Genomic DNA, 19,508 nt, shown 5'->3' on the forward strand with positions numbered 1-19,508 from the left:
TAGATAGCTCTGGGAGTAAAGCGCCGTTTTTTAGGCTCCTTGTGATGAAGAAGCTGTTTTGGATCACTTGTTAAGCCCTCAACATATGCATTGCCCAGGGGAGACCTACACTCCTCCACATAGCGAGTCACATATAAGTAAAGCATGATGCGTACAGACAGGGACAATAGGTTCAGTCCCTGTTGGTTAAAAGTTGGAACAGGTAAGATGAGAGATTTAAGTGGCTTTGAGTTTTGCGTTTGGTGGTAAATGCACTGGTTTAAGGATCAAAGAAACACACTGCCTCATGGGAATGTGACACATAAAGGAAGCGTCTGTAGTTAGCACTTAGAGGCAAACGGTAAGACAAATAAGAAAGGGATGTCAGCGTTAGCACAGTGAGGGATCATTGGAAGAGGAAAGGCAGGACACCGCCCACACCCAACAGAGCAGATCCATCATGTTCCAGATCCAAACGCAGTTAACTGTCTACCCGCCTCCATTGCTACAAGAACGACACATCAATGCTCTGCTGCATCCGAGTGGAGTTCTGCTGTATAAGCTGTAATTTACATTCATTTACAACAAATCAGGTGTGACTTGTTAACAGCACCCCCCCCCCTTTCCCAACCTTAAGATAGCTTATTTGAACTCCTTTTGCCCTCTGTGCTATTTGCAAATGATTCACCGCCTATTGAGAAAATGAATGGTAGGCGACTGCTCCACCCAGCTTGGCTTAGTCTATCTGACTTTACATTACCACAAAGTGCAAATCAATGGGCTCTCACACAGGAAGAGAGAGGTAGTTCGATTTGATAGAACAATGAGGCAGGAATTTTAAGAGGAAGATATGAGTTTTATTTAATTTAATCTTAACCTGACGGCTGGTGCCTCAATTCTCATCCAATCAACTGAGTGTTTTCCATTTCTCTTTCCCTGCGCGCAACTGACAGAAATCTGCCTGCAGGTCAGAGATGATCCTAGCCCCTCGGTTGCCCCAGGCAACGACGTCATTTTGGTTTAAACGCTTGATTTTCTTTCTTTCAGAGAGTTAAGTGTCAGGATGGATACAATTGTCACGTTTGTGCATTAACTACAGAGCTCAAACAAGGAAATTATTAGCTTAGCTTATTTTAGCCTTGTGTAATAATACACTTATCCACACCTCTAAAGCTTAACAACATATAGTATTTCAATGGTTAATACAGAAATGTAACAACACCAATTTGTCATTTAAGAGGAAGTCACATACCAGAACTATTTCTTGGGGTTTTCTTGGGCCAGCTCTGCTAGCAACGTCCTCCAGAGGACCCAGATGACCCATTGAACATCTGTCAAAAGAATGATCAAATAAACGATGAGTTGCAGCTTCAACAACTGAAACTGAAATCAAGCTAAAACCGAAGATGGAAACTGTTGACATGGAGAGCGGTGATAGGCCGCCTCCATCTGGTGCAACTGCACCACACGGGAGCCCTGAACGCCACAGGGCAGATCCTGGTGGAGCCAAAAAGAAATCAAGGAGGGGTTGACACCCCGTCATCTGAGTTTCCTTAGATCAAGGTTCTTCTCATGAATTTCCAATCAACAGCGCACCGGCCCCAGCGGATAATGCTGCCACTTGAGACTTTTCTACCTTTTCTTGTGCAGCTTCCACTCACGTATTTTATTTTATTTTATTTTTTTTGAATTCTTGGGTCTGGATGAAACACCTGTCACAACTGCAAGTGCATGCTTAAGTCAGATACCTCAGGCTTTGATCTTTCCTGTATCTCTTTCAAAAGATATATTGAGAAGCTCTAGAAGTCTGGTCATTTCTCTGAAATCAAAGTAGCAAGTATTTAGCTACTACACCGAATGTTAATTACTATGGGCTTTATGAAACCTTTAACTGCCTCTCTCATAGTTTCCCCTGATGAGTCGTAAAGGATTGACACTTACTGTCTCGACCCCGGTATTTCATAAAACATGACCTTCTTTGCTGGATTTAATACTTGGTCGGTGCCAGATGCTGCGGAAGTCAGGAACTAAGAACTTCGACTGTTACTGAGGCCTCACGGCTAACTTTTATAGCACCATCAAATATGACACCCACGTTCTTAGCTTGTGGTCTGAGGTTTGTAGAAATGTGATCCAGGTTATGAGCTTTGACGTTCTGAAGCAATTCAGCTCAAGCTGATTAGTGCATTCAAGGGGAGGAATACTTACTACATGCTTACTCTTTTTCCGTGTAGAAGCACATACTGAGGGAAAAGTAAGTGCTCTAAAACAGAACCCTGGGGAATCCCTACATGGAATGATAGGTGCAATGGGTAGAGCGCATACCACTTAAGGTTTTGTCCTTAACGCAGAGGCCTGGGTTCGAATCCAGCTCGGACCCTTTGCTGCATGTCAAAGGAAGAGAACTGCCCAAAAACATAACTTAAAAAAAAAAACAAAAACAAAACATGACACAGTGACAATAATATCAATGGAATCACTGACGCTCACCAGCTTTTGGTGCCTGGAGGAGGTTTATTTTGTTTTAACAGTGTTGTGCTGTGTTGTGGTTTGTACAAAAGCCAAGCTAAAAAAAAACAAAAAAAAACAAACAAAAAAACAAAAAAAACAAGCATAATTATTTTGGCTTAGAAATGGCATAATTGATGAAAAAAAAAACAAATCTTGAACTTGAATACTTAAAAATGGATCTAAATTACTGTCGAACACTCTGGTGTAGTCCTGGCTTCTCAAAGTGGGGACAGAAATTTGAAGTCTTTTTTTGAGGTTATTATTTTTCTTTTGTGCTGTAGTTCTTTCCTGTCTGGCACCAACAGGCAGGTTGGTGGTGGTAACATGGATCCATTAAGCCCCATCATACGAAATGTAGACTGTTAACCCCAGAGTGTACCTTCACATTGTTGCTGACTGGAAGGATCCTTTCCCAGACCACACTCTAGCATTTGTCAAATTATGTTTCCAGCAGGATAATGCTCCACCATGTCAGAGTGATTCCAGGAACACAACAGCGGCTTTACAATCGCTGAGTTTTTGCGGGACAGGATGTTCGCTGCTTGGATGTGCTGCCAAAAAAAACAAAAAACAAAACCAAACCAAACTCCGCCGTATACCTGAGTGACATTATCGCACCAGTGTGTATTTCCAAACCTCTTGATGAACACAGGTTTGAAATGAAGAGGATGCTCTGCAGGCAAACAGGGACAAAACCTCCTTCTTCCACGAGATGTACCTCAGTAAAGTAGATACGGGAACTCACTGTCTGTGCGCCGTCGAGTCTTTGTCTGTGTGCGTTTGTCAGCCTGTCCATCCTCGAGTAAAAGGGTGAGACAAGCACCCACTTCAAAGATCCTTGCGAGCCTGTAATTTTTCATTGATAGGACACAATGTCTTTTTAACATATTCTCTTTGTTATGGTTTTAATGTTCCGATTGAATGTCAATGTTAACGTGGTACGCTCAACAGAAGTGAGGCAACACCTACTACAAATACACCTTTGATATGATCAGGTCAGAAGAGTTATACTTTAATGCACCCATACCTTAAAAAAAAAAAAAAAAAAAAGCACTCGAGATGAAAGAGAGGTAACAATAAAGCATTAAAGAAATTCTCCGGGGGAATTGTGGCTTCAAAAGGAAGGATATGTTAACAGTGCTCGGCTGAAATGGTTATTGATTTTATGCTCATGTGAAATAAGTACAGACTCTTTTAATAATTCCGATGCAACAACCTCCTAGATTTAATCTGGTCAACAGGCAAAACAATCAATACATTTTCATCTCCGTCAGCTCGTGGCCGTGTAACGCCTGCGCTCATTTCCAGTATTCTTCATCCCAGCTAAGCCCATATCTTAGGAGATTTTCTCTCCTGCCGTCTGTATTAGGGTTTTCATCACTTCTTCTGACACGCCGCCTGTGTCAGTGTGTGCACGTCCTATAACTCTATCCTTATGAGGACCGATGTCTCCTGATGAAACAACACATCTACAGCGGACAGGGCTATTATTAGATTCAATTAAATGAATATTTAGTATTAATATTGGTATCGAGTTCAGGTTTAGAACGTTGGGAATAATGTAGGAATAAATCATTCAATATTTATTTTCCATATATCCATACCACTTAATCTTATAGGGTCCCGGGGGGGCACCCATCACAGGACTGACATACTGAGACAAACAACCATCCACACTCACATTCACACCTGCAGGCAATTTAAAGTCACCAATTAACCTGAACCTGCATGTGTTTGCGCTGCAGGAGGAAGCCGGAGAACCAGAAGAGAACCGACGCAGACACAGGCAGAAAGTAAATGAATATTTAATTGTGACAGAAAGGCCCCAGTCGGTCGAATCCCGGAAACCTTGTTGCTGTGAGGCGACAGCGCTCACCACTGCCCCACCGTGCAGTAGTAATAACTTCAAGGACGATAATGGCTGTAATAAGTAATAACGACGTAGCAGAGAGCTTTTGAATAATAATGATTTAGTCCTTAATTTTATGAAATGAAATAAAAAGTGTAGCTTGATGATCTTTTATGATCAACTCCGGCAGTCTCAACCATTTTTTATAATAAACAATCTCAACAGCTGAGCAGCTTTAACACGTCCTTTTCTCTTTCTTTCCCTATTCTGTCTCACTTATTTCTCTGACTGTGAGTGTGTGTGTCTCACAGACTGACTCAAATCACAATGATTGGCCGAGAAGTGTCACGTGACCAGTGCCTGTAAAAAAAAGGCTAAAAGGCTAATTAAAAAAAAAAAGCTGCACCAGTTAAAATAGAAACTCTCAGTCAAAATGTAAAAATTCTCAATAATTGTAGGTCATTCGTCCCGGTCCGGATCCGGCCCACGTACCCAGACGCTTCCTCTCTGACCTTTGACACGGCGCCACCATCTGGTCAAAAATCTCCAGAACAAAAACAGCCAGATTCAGTGAAATCTGACGTGTATATTCATGGTTCTCAGAGGATAAATCATAATAAAAGTTTAATGATTTCATGGTCTTTCCTCTATAGTTTCCACCCAACTACATAAAACAAGTTAATAAACTGTATGAATTCATGACTCCGAGATAAAAAAAATAAGCTTTAAATTAAATAATTACACTCTGCTTTGCTCGTATACTGCCTATTATACATTCAAGAGAAGTTCTCCTGAATATATACCAAAACACTGTGGGGTTAATTCAAAAAGGTTAATTAAATATGTTTTCAGAACTATATTAGACAATTCTCACTCAATGCATTCCTGTGACTCAGCCAAAAACATTTCCGTTTTGTTATGTTAATAAACACAATCAGCGTTACTTCACTTTTCTTTTTTCTTATTTTCCTTTAATTTTTAAAAAAAATAAAAACACTGCAGGCTTTGTCAAACTTGGACAGGATCCAGACCACCAGTACAAAATGGAGCAGTCAGATAAACACAGTAAACACTGTCCTGCGGTGGGTCCATATGGGGGCAATGCACACAGCATTTGAGGGGCAGCTGGAAAGGTCAACAGCGGGCAGCCCACACAGAGCCGAGGTAACGCTGTGGAGCCGGCCACTGCCAATGGACAAGAGGAAACCTGTTTAGCTGGATCTGTGTCATGTATCAGCAACTGACAAACACTTTGTGCGTGTGTGTGTGTGTGTGTGGGAGCGGGGACGTTACCATGGTTACTAAGGTATTTGTGCAGACATGTCTCTTTACACAGAGCACACGCTGAGCCGGAGGCTTTGCTCCCGCCTGTCCTCAGCGACGCGTGTGAGAGACGAGACGGCCTCAACACCCTGGGAACAGTTGATGATGGATGGTCGGCCGTCTGCACTGACTCACCGGCCAAGTGACTTCGATGGCCGCCGCCTCTTGACAGATGTTAGCGTAGCTGCAGTTTTCATCTGTGATAGACCTCTGCTCGCACACTGGTAACTTGGATACTTGTCAGTTACGATTATTAATCTATTATGACCCCCAACACCTCACCACCACCCCACCAACTCCTCCTCGATACAGCTTGCTTGTCAGTCGCTAAATCAAATTACTTCTGAATAACTGATGGTGTGTCCAGATCCATCGCTCCGATAGCCGCAACCATGCTCCTAATCCCCCCCGCTGTTGGCTCAGCGGAAAACTGGGTGGGGGATATTTAAATCGATGAGGGCTCATATTGGTTCTGACAGGCTTGGCTTTTGTTAGGTGGGGCAAGATGACAACTCCTTATCGACCGCAGGGTGTTCTGGGATGCTCTGAAATCGTTCTTTCTTTTCAGGCGACATGTGCGTCCTCCCTGCTGGGAGGCCAACGCGCTGCACAGACACTTGACGGAAAAAAACCGAGCCACTCTTGTCAGACTTTCTACCCAAGCTACTAATTTCCACAGTAAATTATGCAGATTTTAAGCATTTACTTGTGGAAAAAAAAAACCCAAAAACAAATATGATATGAAAGTAATTCAAGAGGATGTCATAGTGAGAGGAAAATGCGGGAATCAAACGTTAAGTATAGTTACACTGAGGCTTAGCAGTACTAATTATGAAGGGTCAGCTCAGTTAAACAGGCCTCCTCCTCTCCTTCCAGACACGTGCATAATGCAGACACTGTTGTAACCTAGAGCATGAGGCGCTTTGCTCTGCTCAGTTCAGCCTCTCAGTTTTGACTCCGCCGCCAATCTCCGCCTCCCGAACACGTCCCCTCTCAGATGTACATTTTGTAACGCTGTCACTCTTCTAGTTCTCCTTCAAATGTTTGCTTTGTCCCAGGAGCGCCGCATCCCGGCGTTCCTGTCCCCAGCTGCCTCATTAATGAACTGTAAATACTCTTTGCTATGCAGCACAATTGATTGACTGGTGAGCCGACACAACACTGGGAGGGCTGGAGGAAAGAAGGATAACAAGATGAGTGTTTTGAGCGTGTGAGTGTGTTTAATTTACAGCTCTCTTTGCAAATGTGGAACACACAGATCATGAACATAAATATCGCTGTCCTCTGCCTCAGTATATTTAACATACGCAGTATATAGTAACCTGCCTGAGCATGTTCGCTTGGTATTAGCTTCCCTCTGTCGCCTCGTCCCTGCACACTCAGACTGCAAATCCAATTAATCGAACAAAAAACTAGCATTTGCATATCTCTGACAGCGTGTCATATTTACAATGGGCAGACAGTCTGACGCGTGATGTCTCCATAGCTAAGTCGAGGCCAGCCAAGTCCCTGTCAGGGCCTTGCATAGAAATGCATATATTATTAGCACCATACACCATTGTACTTAAAAGAAAAACCTGAGGAGGATCACCCTGAGGCAGAACATCACCAGCGGTCTCCCTCTTTAACATGATAATTCTTGTGTTAATGAATGGGCAACAGTGCTAAACCCATGGGGGCTTTCATCACCGTATATTAATCTTGTTTGACACTCTGTGGAGACGTCTCATTTACACGTCCCATTTATCACTCTTTTATTGTAAGTGTTGATCCACAGGAAGATATATTTGTGGTTTTAAGAACCTCCAAACAACATCTCAGTGTAGTTTTACATCTCCTCTCCCAGGCTTCTCTCTGGAGGTGGGTGAGCCAATCAGAAGAGAGGAGGCTCTGAGCCTCTCTTCTCTCTTCAGCGGTAAGATAATTGTTTGTTGTTCTGGTTTATTGCCAAGTAAGTTTTCACAAAAAAGGAAATGCATAACAATAAACATAAAGACAGATAAAGCTAAAGCAAGTCCTGCAAGTCACACAGCTTAAATATAAATATAAACACAAAACAACACTTACAATAAAAACGTGGCCAACGAAAGAATTAACACTGCTTCCCGCTTTGCAATTTGTACCAGTAAATAGTGATAATTAACTTATCTCATGTTATTTTATACACAAGTTGGTACATTGGGATTTTTATCATGAGCTGCACATCTAGACCCTAAATACCTGAAATGACTTGTTCCACTTGTATAACAGGGATTTTGTGAATCCTCCACTGTCTACAACGAGAAGACAGAAAGCCATGCTGACACAGCCTGCAGCTCAGCCATTAATAACCAAACCAAATTGTTGAGACTGTAATTTTGTGCAGCTTTTATTAGCTCTTATAAACAAATGAGCTCTAACTGTCTGTCATTACAGCGTGATGTCACAGTAACAACAAGTCAAAACGTTAGAGGAACTAATGTTGTGTCGGAGAGGTTTTCACACTGAAGGTTTTAAGTGCAAAGCGGAGTCGGATTCTTCAGCTCTAACTCACTGAGAGATTGATCCAAATGAGCTGAAACATGTTAACTTCATTGGGCAACTAATGGGCTCCAGCAGAAGAGAGATATAGTGGTATTAGTTTGCATTAATGGTCATTTTAATCGCTGCCTGCTGAGGCATTACACCATTGTTTAATGATGCTGTGGCACTGTTCTGCACCGCAATTAATGTCTTTTATAAGTTTACTGCTTTCCTCTCGCTGCTGCAGTTTTTATTCCTCGGCATGCGCTTTAATCCACCAGCTGTAGCACGTCATCCCTGTGGAAACATACACAGCCTCGCTTGCATACACTGTGTTTGCGATGGACTCTCTCTCATCACAGAACATATTAAAAATGTAGAGTGGGAAGAGAGCAATAATTGAATCCAACTTCAGAGGTTTTAGCCCGCTACATCTGCGGGCTTTACGGGACAGCTCAGGTTGTTTCCATAGAGATTTCTGTGGTTTAAGTAAAACACGATTTGTTTCAGACTTCATTACAGCGTGCCAGAGCCTGAAACAGTCACAATAGTGCCTGCTGTAGTTTGCTAATAAAGTGGGAATGTTAAGTATAAAATAGACGGAGATGTGAGTGAATCTGAGATGCAGTACAAGCGGGAAGGAAAGGAGTGAAGGAGAGAAGGAGGCACTTTGCTTCTTGTTGTTATAGTATCAGACAGAACACATGTCAGCCTTTTTTTTTTACATTTATTTATTTATTTTATATTAATGTAAAACAGGAAGCGCAACATTATTTCATCCTCTTCCTAAGCTTCCCCCAAAAAACTTCACTTAGTCTGCAGTTTTATATAGTAATTCAAAATTTAGAGCCGGATTACAGGTTTATTTTCTATTTTAACAAAAGCAACACATTCTTCTCTGCAAGATGGCAGCGCGCAGAGACGCAGCCGCTCCACGCTCGCTCCCATTCGATGCTCTTAAATGTGTGTTTTTGTCGCCGAGATCTTCTTATCGTGGGATTACAGCGTAACCGGGCCGTTACAAGTGAATTTCTGCACTCAACACAACACACCGGAGGAGACAGCCAGGACCGTTGTATTCCGTTCATAACAGAGACGTGGAAACACTCACTTATCCCAGATGTGGCCACTGATGTGGCAGGCTGCACAGCATCTCGCTGGGATACAAACAAAGACTCCGATAAGAGCAAAAGAGGGGGGGTTATGCATTTATGTACAAAACAACTGGTGCACTAATATCAAAATCATACACAGACACTGTTCCTGTGATTTGGAGTATTATACATACAGGGAAATGCAGACCCAGTTACTTTCCCAGACTGTAAAAAAAAAAGCCCATAGGTCGTCTGTGCACCACCATATCATTATTATTACGTTTTGTTGCTAGGCGACATCTAGTGGTCATAAAAAAAACTAAAAAAACGACAGGAGCAAAGGGGAAAAGTCTGGTGACGTAGAATAAAGAGCAAAAAAAATGTATGCGTTGGAGGTTGTGGTGGATGGACGGGTGAACAAAACACAGGAGACAGGATCCCCGTGTGAAACCAGCAGTTCTTACTGTAACCATGACAACGAAGATTGAAACTTATATGAACCCAAACCACGATCTTTTCCTAAACCAAATAGTTTTTGTGACAAAAACCTAACCAAACCACGAACGCTCCATAAGGTTTGCTGCATGTTTACGACTCTATTTCTGTTTATGTAACCATGACAACCAAGGTCCGGTACGCCTTGGCACTATTCCAGGAGACACTCCTACAGGTCGTACCGGCTGGTCGGAACAAACGACCCACGTATTTGTTCATGTTTGGAAACCTTCCACATGAACTTACTGTTGTTACTGTCCTCAGGGGGGCGCTGAATTACAGCTCTCTAATTTACACCTCCGTTCACAGCCAGCAACCAAAGACAACCCGAAACACTAGTTACCTTTCTTCAAGTGCAGATTTACCTGTTTGTGAGAAATCCCATATGATGGTCTGTTTATAATGCAAAGATAAGTGTGTGTGTGTGTGTGTGTGTGTTTCCGACAGGAAGCAAATCCAGTCAGTCAATATAACTGTTATTAACTCGGTGCAATTACTGTATGCTCGTTAGCACTTTCAGGAGTGTGTGGTTATTGCACTCACACCAGTTATGAGGTTATAAGGAGCGGAGCTTTATTCACACCAGGTGGTTGTTCTTTCCCACACTTCTTCCACAGCTTGTTTCCTGATACTCTATTGTCAAGAGCAAAGTCTTCTCTTCCAGCGAGAATGAGTCCTCTCTGGTATTTTCACTGTTTCGCTGAACCACCAGTTTGAAGCAAACTTTATTGCAGGAAAACGGTTTTACATAGGAGATGACCTGACTTCCAGCAGAGGCTCGGTCAGAGCGGCGCAGGGGTTTGGGGTTTGTATTTGTGTTTACAGTTTGCGGGATAAAGGATTATTTCTCCAGATTGCATGTCAGAAAAGGTGACCTCCCTGTCCGCCATGCTGTGTTAGTTGGAATAATAATCCTATCTGGTGGGGTAATACCACTGTGGCAGAAATCGGTCCGTGCCAACTCCAAAAAACACACCGTCAGTAGGAAAATGATGCATTTGACTGTTGTGTGAGCTCCTGTGATGTTTGCTGAGGGTTTAGGCATCAGAGCTACTCGGCTTGGGAAAGATTGTGGCCCTGGTTAAAAGAAAACCATGTTGAATGTTGGAAAGAAGGAATGGCTGAAACAACAGTGGTTCTCTGTGTCTTCAGTCACATGCTGTGCTGACAATCAATCAATCGATCAATATACTTCTCAAATGAGCATGCTGACTAAGGCTAGAGCCAGCAGGTGGTTAGCTTAGCTTAGCTTAGCGTAAAGCCAGGGTGCAAAGGGAAACAGGTAGGAAAAAAAAAGAAAAGAAAAGAAATCTGGCTACCAGCAGCTCAACATTTCACTAATTAACTAATTAACATCTAATTTCTTTAACTCATAAGCTACTCCCTTGGCTCTGTGCATCTTTTCTGGTAACCTTAAAGACAAACACACAGTGCTGTAAGACCATACACACCTTAATGACACAACTAGTTTCGTGTGAAATAAACAATACAGTGTTGAGAAGTAACAGCCGCTGGAAGGGCAAAGCCATGGAAGCTGTTTCCCTACTTTCCCTCTTAATGCAAACTGACAGAAAACAGTTGCTTATTTTCACACCCAGCAGTCACGGTTCAACACCGTCATTCATCCCGAGTCGTCTTTCTGCCCGTCTGATGAATCGAAGTCACACATTCACCGTCTTTTAGCTCTATTTTTGAGTCTCTATCTAACTCCCGGGGGAAATATCTGACTCTTGAGCTGCTACATGCTCCACCATGTTCACCAGCTAGTTGCTAACAGTAGAGTGAGTGACGCATCATTCGGCGGTGGTGTGTTTCGACCTTAAAGCTCCGTAAAGCCGAGAGCAGCTGTAGATCTGAGCGATGATTCTCCACGGGTTTATCACTGCAAACCTCATTCGGTATCGATCGTTTGTCGACACAGCTGCTGAAAACTGCTAAAGATTTTAAGATTTTATTACTTTTATTACATAAAGAACGAAGCAACTGAACTTGAACTTCTCGTGAAAGGAAAGTAGTTGCACTTCCTGTTGAGCTTCATGTGACGGAGCCCGGATCACGCTGGCGGCCGGGCCTTGTGCTAATGCTTCAGAAAGCTCCATGTGCAGCGTCCGCTAGTCCACATCACACTGTTCAACAAATGACACGTCTACTGACGCCTCATACATCAACACTGACCTTTAGCTGTCTATCTGGTCTGGCATTCAAACCTGCTGCGCTGTGTATTGTAATATTGTCCTGCACTAGCTAAGAAGTGATTGTAGTCATGCATCAGTCACGCTGTGGTCACTGCCACCAACAACAATCTGCTAATAACAAGTGAAAAATATTAGTTTGTTTGTTTTTATTCTTCCATCTTTAAATGTGGGCCAGAGTTTTTCATGATCGTTTTCATCATAATAAACACCGTCACCGACTTGTGATCCCTCCGCAGCGCCGCTTTATTTTCAGGCCCTGCATAAATGCATGAGGAGCGACTGGTGATGTTATGTAAAGCTCTTTAATGTATCACGACTCTCTGCAACAGTAAGCTGTTTGTGAAAGAGGGTTTTAATGCCACGTCCATTTGTTTCACAACGGTAAAACTTTTAACTTTTTGAATTCATGTGACGGGATGAGACTTTATGTTTCACGCGACGATAGATCACACTGATCGTCATCAGGTTCTGTTTTAAGCCTTTCATCTGTGAATATTTTCTTAAATGTTAACCCAGTAGTAGAAGCATGAAAAGCACTTTTCACTTCGTCCTTTGGAGAAACATTTATGGACTTTTTTTTTTTTCTTTTTCTGCCACGTCTCCACTTCTCGCCATGAGTGTAGAAAGAAAATCGATCTCAAATCTGCGACACAGCAGGTAACAACGCAGCTGCCATCAAGTCCCTGGAAGAATGTCAGCTTCAGAAATTCCACACTGCCACTTTGACACAATCCCACTGAATTACACCGAAATGACTTTTAATGGCAAAGACTCTTAATGGGAAAGAGCCCGAGCCGCTACAAAGGAAGGAGGAAATAAGGCATTGATTGAACACGCTGAATGATTTATTCAGATGATGCAAAGAAAGAGTGACTGAGGAATGTATCTGGTGGAATTACTCTCACTATAACGAACAGGATATTATCCAGAGTAAAGGAGCCCCTCTGTCTGTAAAAGCCCCTGGGGATGGCAGCGGGGGGGGGGGGTCTTCTCTCTCTCACGATGATGTCATGATATTAGTGCTGCTCATTGTGCAAGTCAATACCACGATCATCCGGCTAATGTAGCGGTGCAATCTAATGCAAGAATCAGACGGATAATTTGTCTTTTCACCTTTAACAAAAGCCTGCGCAGCAGAGAAGACTGGATTTAAAACTTTTTCATGTCGCGCTTCGACATTCTGTGGTGAAATACCTTAAAGTTGAGAACAATAAGTGTTACTCAAGTATTAGTCAGTTCAGCAACATCATCTGTTCTCATTCAAGTGGCAAAGTGATGATGACGAGAGGATGTCACGTAGGGAGGAAGTCAGGTTAGATGGACTGTAACATAGTAGACTGCTGTTTCTTTCCCATTTACAAACAATAGTCAATTTCAAATTGTTCTTCGACCTTAACCAAGTGGTTATTATTTAACCTTCATAATGACGGTCTCCTCCCCTGAAGGACGTCGTCATTTCAAACAGAAATCACGATGTTTTTCTGCCTTTAAAGCGGCCGAACGTGTTTTCTTGCTGGGAGCTGAAAGAGCTTCAGCCGTCGTTGCATTTACAAGACAAGAGGTTGTAAAACGTTCCTCTGAGCAGCGCTATGTCTTCAGGCTAGATTACAGGCTACAGTGAGACGCTACGGGAAAGCGATGAGACGGGTCGGGGCTAGCTGGTTAGCACGCTGAGTGCGGGCGTTGCTCGCTAGACACAGGAATGAAGATTGATGCTGAACTCACAACGTTTCTTCTCGACTGGTGAGTAAACAGCTGATCTGACGTGACTGGGAAAGACACACATCTGTCTATATATAAGATATTTCAGTTTTTCCTTTTTAATAAACTTGCAGAAATGTTGTTTTCACTTTGTCATTATGGCTTATTAAGTGCTGATTGAAGAGGGGAAACATTTTTGCTTCCTGCCTGCACTGTAACTCTGAGATTTACTGCATGGAAACACAGTCTGATGTACAGTGAGCTGACTCCCAGCTACACTCCAGTCTCATCATGACCAGCAGCAGCTGCACGACGGTAAGAAACCAGCCTGCAGGCAGTCATCATTATGGTCTTCTAGGCCTCTTCCTGACGCTGGCATTTAGAATGTCTCAACTTTTTCAATAGCAGCTCTGCCCCATGTAATATCACTCTGTGTCTCGGATCTGTTTTTTTTATTACAGAACATAGAGAGTCTGGATATCTGACTGAAGACAAAGAGCAATTATACCATGTCATGCATAGTCTTTTGTACTTTCTTCTGGTCACTTCGCTTGAAATCATCAAAGCACATTGGAAGAAAGAGATTTCATCTCCTTTCCGGCGCCCTCGCTTCATTGAACTGGAAATGGAGAACAAGAGGTTTCTCATACAGATTACATTAAAATAATGGGTTCTTTAAATTGCCTATCACAAACTTCAACTCTCGCTGAGTTATTTGCACAGCGAGTGTTCACTGTAGTTCCATCAGACAAACTGAGAGACTCATTAATTGCCTCTGTCTCTGGTCTCACAGTTCCCACAGTGTTGTCCACTGAGGCTCACACCACAGGAGTTGTCCTTACTGTAAGCCACGACTATACTGAGCTGCAAACCACATAATGAGTGGGAGATGTTTTGCCTTGTGCCAGAAACTTTCTTTACAGTGTCTTTAAGAAGTATTCATCCTGGGAAGTTTTGATATTTCAGTGGTACAGTTTGTGTTCACACTGACTTTTTACAAACAAACCAAGAGGAGTTTAAAGGTCCTGTATAGTCTAAAGGTCTCTGTCTATGTGTAGTGTGATTATAGATCAGCTCTAGCTTCTATATTAATACTGTGAAAGTATCAAAGCCTCAGTCCGCAGAGAAATGCACACAGCCTGTATTCAGAAACTGAGCCTTAAAACCAGCCGTCAGGACTTCTGTTACACAGACTGAAAGCGAACTCACTCACTGAGACACTGTTTGATTGACCCTGGATTATCAGCGCACCATCAGGACCCATGTGGGAGAATCAAATTCCAGTGACGCAGCAGGTCTGTCTGCACTTTAATGCTTCTTCATCGACTCTAACCAGGAAAACACACAAATGTTTTTATTTTAACCAAACAGGTTATAAAAACCCTTTAAGTGAGAACAGATCTCTACTTGGTGATATAAATTAATTAGACATACAAAATGTAAACTGCTTGTGTGTGTTAACCCCCTCACAGGCCGTATTTAGTAACTGCACCTCTGGAAGCAATTACAGCCCGGAGTCTGGACATGAGATATATATATATATATATATATATATATATATATATATATATATAAAATCTGTGCTGCAATTTCTCTCCAGTCTTCCTAACAAAGCTGCTTGAGCTTCTGACTTGGCCTCTCGAGTACATTAACATTGTTACTGCATAGCTTTATTCTTGACTTCATTCTCTTGCTGGGAAAAAACAAAAAAAACAATCTTCCACAAAGTTGCAGGTTTCTCTCAGACTGCATCAGACTTTCTTGCAGCATTTCTCTGTATTTTGCTGCAGTCATTTTACCCTCCTCCCTCACAAGCCTTCCGGGCCCTGCTGCTAAGAAGCATCCTCACAGCATGACGCTGCCACCACCAAACTTCACGCTGGGGATGGGATGTGTATGATGATGTGCAGGCATTTAGCTTACACCAAACACAGCTTTTAGACTGATAGCAAAAAGTTCACTTTTGGTCTCATCAGACCATGCAACCTTGTTCCAGCTGACTGAGTCTGCTGGTAAACTTCAAGTTGAGATATCAAAAGCGCCTTTCTCTCTCTGCCGTGAGGCCGCGACTGATGAAGCACGCGGCTTGCTGTCGTCTGGAAAGTCTCCCTAATCTAAGCCTCTGAAACTTGTAACTAGTGCTGGCAAAGAAAATGAATGAAGAAAATCCTTTGTGCAAATTCTTTGTTCTTTCTTCGAGTTCAGTTCATACCGAGTGTGCGCTGGTACATACAGCCTCCAGGAAATAGCCACATGCTGCACTCTAAAGTCTAGCAAAACTCAACGTTTTTCTCGCCCACTTTGCAATTACAGTATATGTTACCAAACAGCAATAGAAAAAGCAATATCTCAGTGTCTCCGCAGTGCAGTATATGACTCTGCTTTCGGTTTAAGACTGCGGATGTGGTAGTTAAGTAAAACACTTCATTTCACAACTCATCAGCTCTTTGCTGTCACACAGCTTCGTATTTTGGGAGGATAATGAAGCATATCGCTTTCCATCCACTCACATCTCATGTTACTACGCGCCGCACTCTTGCTGCCGTACTCGAAGACTCAAAAAAACACCAAAGTTATTTTCAGAAGTCTTGGTCGCAGGTATAGAAAGGTAACACAACACTCCACTGAAAAAGCCGCCAATTGCACAGCGGCACGAAACTGGTCCGAAAGTGGGAACCGCTGACATCAGCAGGAAATTCTCCACCATTTGGAGAAAGGACGAGCAGAAGCGGCAGCAGCAAGTGATGCAAGATGTAATGACTTTAAAAGTACATTTATAAAAAAAAAAAGCCAGCAAAGCAGTTGAATCCGGTCAGCCACGATTTCTTTCCAACAGATATAGCTCCAACTTCCACCTCAGAATGTTCTTCTTCTTTTGTGATTTATTGGCAGTTGGCAAACGACAAATTGGTGCGTTATCGCCACAGATTGGTGTTGAGTGTCGACTGCATAATGTTAGTTTCTCAAACCTGTCGAAATGTGAGCCAGTTCTCAAAAAGGCTCCAAGGAAGAACTGGCTCCACACCAGCAACGTTGTGACGGAGAATAGTGTGACCTCCTTCACCAGTCTTCTTCTTCTTGCATTTTCTTGCAGATCAATGGCAGCTCCTTCTATTTCTCTATGACTGATTTAGCTGGGGGGTGGCACAGCGGTGGAGTGGTCAGCACTGTTGTTCTGAGTTCTGTGATTGACGGTCCAGGGCGCACCAGCCTCCCTGCGACCCTAAAAGCATAAGCAGGTATGGATAATGAATGAATGAATGATTAATCTGGGCTCCAAGGTAAATGTTGTAAGAGTTTCTTGGAGTGTTGCTTTGTCTTCACGGTGGAGGTGTCATAAGTCAGACCTTGTAGCTACGACTGTATTCATACTGCTGTCAGATAAAATCCCGTTATACACACAGGTAATGTCCATTTAACCAATTACGCAACTTCTAAAACCAAAGGGCTGTTCCAGTGGTCGGGTTTGTATTTTATATTTACTTTAGACCAATTTGTAGAGATCTGGTTTCACCTTGACATTAACGGGTTTTTCTGTTGATCAGTGTCACAAAAACCAAATGAAATCTTCTTTGATTCAGTGTTTGGAAGTTTCCAGGAGGATGGAAACACTTGTTGTGGTTTGTGTGCATCCCTATAGACGGACGACAGTGAGAATCCAAGGTGTGAAGTCACATCTGACTACCTCTGTCAGGGAGGTGAAAGGGGACGGTGTGGAAACACCAGCGCAGGTGTAATTTCACCTAAAATGATTTTGCCTGCACCGACCCGAGTGTTTTAATACATTCAGCCGCCTTGGTGGAGAGAGCAAAGAGCTAATTGAAAATTACAGTGGAGAAATTAAAGGCAGGATTACGCGATTACGGGATTACACATTAATTAAAGTTGTACAGTATGCTTAGATCACACTTCTATTTTCCCTTTTCAAACATTTCATTCGGGCTCATTTGTTGAACTCTCCGGGGATCAGCGTGAGATGATTAACATCGGTACACTTCAAACAATGCATCCATCAAAAATAATTCCTCTTGACCAGGCCCTGTGATTACAGACGGCAGGCTCTTATCAACAACAGACACCAGAAGGCTTCAATTCAACTATTAAGATCTTTTCAAATAAAAAAAAATATTTAAAAAATGTGATAAATTCTTTGTACATTTCTTATGATTTGATTTGAGATGGAGTTGGAGACGGATCCCGGGCTCTTTGTGTCCGTAAGCAAACTCTAAGTGAGTTACCTGGGTGACGGTCTTTCTATAGGTTTTTTCCGCCACTTGTAGTAAAGTGGTATTTTATGTTCACGCCTCCCTGGAAACAGGATTAATCATTAAAGCTGGTTTGTTTTTTTTTTGGTAGAGGCTAATCTCAGCTAATGAAGGGAACAACAGTTTACATGTCTCCTGATGAAACGCTCGCCGATTCGTCGTCCCTGACACGACCTGACGGCCTGCGCCGACAAGTTAGTAAATCAGAAAAAGGCGCTTTCTGACCTTGCAACATTAACACGGGTAAATCCACTCACTAAGGTGCTGTCTCTGCGTGCTTGTTTAGGTTCTCTCAACCTTTAGCCTCAGAGTTTACCTAATCTTTACACGATCAATAACACTTCCTTTCTTTTTTCACCTTCACATTGGAAAGCAATTTAGAGCCCTCTCTTCTTCTTGCAAGGAAATGATTCATTTTCTGCTCGTTCAGTGTCAGTTCCTGCAGTCGGGGAACCTTCAGCAACCGGTAATGCCGACTTTTTATCCTGACAAGAAAACAGGACAAACTGTACCTGTACCTGATCTAACACGGAGGAGGAATTACCAACAGCTGCTTAATGTATCATCTGCTGTCATGGTCATTAAACGCACAGTATGTAACTCCTGCCACTAGGGGTCTCTCAATCACAGACAATAACAAAAGGCGGCGTTGAGTAACATCAAGAAAATCGTGCAGGATCATGGGAGTTGTTGTGTTCACCACCATTACTGTGGATGGAGGTTTTTTGTTTTTTTTTTACCTGGAGCTGAACAACCAGTAAAAACACTAAATAGAGCACTTACACATTTAACGCTGTCCGGCGGACACGAGACGTCTTTGTTTCGATTGTTAATCTGATAATTTATGATCCAGATGTTCGTTTCTTTTTCCCCAGCAGCTGTACGATCCACAGCAGGTGTCGTCTTTATCCATAACAAAACGGACCAGGTGATTAAAACCGGTAGAAACAACAAATGAAGCAATTTCATTTGAGAAGTCAGTGATTCAGCGATGTTCTCTGGGTGACAGGGTTGTAGTGAGTCAACTAACAGAGAGAGCAACTCTTCATTAGGCATATTTTCCTTCTACTGACGTGAGAAACACTAACGGCTAATTACAGTTAAAGAACACTCAGAAAAGATAAAATGGCTTATATGAAAACAGCAATGTATTCTGAAAGTGCACCACTTTACTGCTCCACTATAGTAGTATATACAAGTAATTCACACTGATGGAGTCTCCTGGGCGTGTGTGTGCTGTGTGTGTTCATACAAAACTGCGCTCTGTTAGACCACGTAAATAAATCAGATCAAATAAATTTGTGAGAAAGCTTTGATGTTACTCCCGAGGCGACGTGTGTACAGCTGTATTATTTAAGGCGACGTTACAATCTCCATACCACTCGTTCATTCTTTAAAATCACCTTTTTTCTGTCATTCTCCGTTTCCTCCGCAGCGTTGACCAAAGCTTCACGAAACTAACAGTTCGAACAAATCTGCCTCCGAAAACTCTGGTGGTTATCAGTGAAAAGTGAACCAGGGTTCTATGAGCGGCGGCCAGATGGATTATTCAGGCTTTAACAGCACTGGGACGCGTAGTCGAGGGCGGGCGGGG

Source organism: Seriola lalandi, unplaced genomic scaffold (assembly GCF_002814215.2).
Source record: "Seriola lalandi dorsalis isolate HSWRI2012SDOR001 ecotype SW California unplaced genomic scaffold, Sedor1 jcf7180002054505, whole genome shotgun sequence".
NCBI classification, from domain to species: Eukaryota; Metazoa; Chordata; class Actinopteri; order Carangiformes; family Carangidae; genus Seriola; species Seriola lalandi.